This window comes from Oncorhynchus mykiss, chromosome 13 (genome assembly GCF_057628025.1).
Source record: "Oncorhynchus mykiss isolate SJ-2025 chromosome 13, ASM5762802v1, whole genome shotgun sequence".
NCBI lineage: Eukaryota > Metazoa > Chordata > Actinopteri > Salmoniformes > Salmonidae > Oncorhynchus > Oncorhynchus mykiss.
In genome coordinates this window covers 18,245,001-18,247,500 of record NC_143034.1, presented here as the reverse complement: position 1 = coordinate 18,247,500, position 2,500 = coordinate 18,245,001, and the positions used below count along the sequence as shown (strand labels likewise).

Genomic DNA, 2,500 nt, shown 5'->3' with positions numbered 1-2,500 from the left:
CTCCCTAGTTCTCTCTCTTTAAAACAGAACCTTTAGAATTGAAACAGCCCTCTCTGGAATCCTCTCCTTAGTTCTCTCTCTTTAAAACAGAACCTTTAGAATTGAAACAGCCCTGTCTGGAATCCTCTCCCTAGTTCTCTCTCTTTAAAACAGAACCTTTAGAATTGAAACAGCCCTCTCTGGAATCCTCTCCCTAGTTCTCTCTCTTTAAAACAGAACCTTTAGAACTGAAACAGCCCTCTCTGGAATCCTCTCCTTAGTTCTCTCTCTTTAAAACAGAACCTTTAGAATTGAAACAGCCCTGTCTGGAATCCTCTCCCTAGTTCTCTCTCTTTAAAACAGAACCTTTAGAATTGAAACAGCCCTCTCTGGAATCCTCTCCCTAGTTCTCTTTCTTTAAAACAGAACCTTTAGAACTGAAACAGCCCTCTCTGGAATCCTCTCCTTAGTTCTCTCTCTTTAAAACAGAACCTTTAGAATTGAAACAGCCCTGTCTGGAATCCTCTCCTTAGTTCTCTCTCTTTAAAACAGAACCTTTAGAATTGAAACAGCCCTCTCTGGAATCCTCTCCCTAGTTCTCTCTCTTTAAAACAGAACCTTTAGAACTGAAACAGCCCTCTTTGGAATCCTCTCCCTAGTTCTCTCTCTTTAAAACAGAACCTTTAGAATTGAAACAGCCCTCTCTGGAATCCTCTCCCTAGTTCTCTCTCTTTAAAACAGAACCTTTAGAATTGAAACAGCCCTCTCTGGAATCCTCTCCCTAGTTCTCTCTCTTTAAAACAGAACCTTTAGGACTGAAACAGCCCTCTCTGGAATCCTCTCCCTAGTTCTCTTTCTTTAAAACAGAACCTTTAGAATTGAAACAGCCCTCTTTGGAATCCTCTCCCTAGTTCTCTCTCTTTAAAACAGAACCTTAAGAATTGAAACAGCCCTCTTTGGAATCCTCTCCCTAGTTCTCTCTCTTTAAAACAGAACCTTTAGAACTGAAACAGCCCTCTTTGGAATCCTCTCCCTAGTTCTCTCTCTTTAAAACAGAACCTTTAGAATTGAAACAGCCCTCTCTGGAATCCTCTCCCTAGTTCTCTCTCTTTAAAACAGAACCTTTAGAACTGAAACAGCCCTCTCTGGAATCCTCTCCTTAGTTCTCTCTCTTTAAAACAGAACCTTTAGAATTGAAACAGCCCTGTCTGGAATCCTCTCCCTAGTTCTCTCTCTTTAAAACAGAACCTTTAGAATTGAAACAGCCCTCTCTGGAATCCTCTCCCTAGTTCTCTCTCTTTAAAACAGAACCTTTAGAACTGAAACAGCCCTCTCTGGAATCCTCTCCTTAGTTCTCTCTCTTTAAAACAGAACCTTTAGAATTGAAACAGCCCTGTCTGGAATCCTCTCCCTAGTTCTCTCTCTTTAAAACAGAACCTTTAGAATTGAAACAGCCCTCTCTGGAATCCTCTCCCTAGTTCTCTTTCTTTAAAACAGAACCTTTAGAACTGAAACAGCCCTCTCTGGAATCCTCTCCTTAGTTCTCTCTCTTTAAAACAGAACCTTTAGAATTGAAACAGCCCTGTCTGGAATCCTCTCCTTAGTTCTCTCTCTTTAAAACAGAACCTTTAGAATTGAAACAGCCCTCTCTGGAATCCTCTCCCTAGTTCTCTCTCTTTAAAACAGAACCTTTAGAATTGAAACAGCCCTCTCTGGAATCCTCTCCCTAGTTCTCTCTCTTTAAAACAGAACCTTTAGAATTGAAACAGCCCTCTTTGGAATCCTCTCCCTAGTTCTCTCTCTTTAAAACAGAACCTTTAGAATTGAAACAGCCCTCTCTGGAATCCTCTCCCTAGTTCTCTCTCTTTAAAACAGAACCTTTAGAATTGAAACAGCCCTCTCTGGAATCCTCTCCCTAGTTCTCTCTCTTTAAAACAGAACCTTTAGAATTGAAACAGCCCTCTCTGGAATCCTCTCCCTAGTTCTCTCTAATCAGTCACACTAGTTACTGTAGTATTCACACAGAAAACACCCTCCGGACTCCAGCTGCATGAGCCTCCCGATCGGATAACACAACCGCTCGTTATTCCACGTATTGACTGGGCGGTAAGTACCATCTATTTCCCAGGTGGTCCTTCTGCGGTCCTGGTGTGGTATTGTAGCGGTACTGTAGCGGGCAAAAGATTGAGCGCCGAGGGCCAAAGCTTCTAACACTAGTCGTGTCATTATCTGTTATTTCACAGTGAGGTGTTAAGGTGGCCTGTGTGTGTGTGTGAGAGAGGGAGCGAGAGACAGAGACAGAGAGAGAGAGAGAGAGAGGGAGAGATATACTTAGAGAAAGAGAGAGAGAGATAGAGAGAGAGGGAGAGAGAGAGACAGACAGAGACAGAGAGAGAGAGAGGGAGAGATATACTTAGAGAAAGAGAGAGAGAGATAGAGAGAGAGGGAGAGAGAGAGAGAGACAGATAGAGGGAGAGAGAGCGAGACAGAGAGAGAAAGAGGGAGAGATATACTTAGAGAA

The 2,500-nt window shown here is 42.6% G+C and overlaps 1 protein-coding gene across 1 annotated transcript in view; it reads right to left on the bottom strand.

Moving 5' to 3' along the window:
* LOC110495059 (voltage-dependent T-type calcium channel subunit alpha-1I) overlaps positions 1-2,500 on the bottom strand; it is a 183,201-nt gene that overhangs the window by 40,406 nt on the left and 140,295 nt on the right.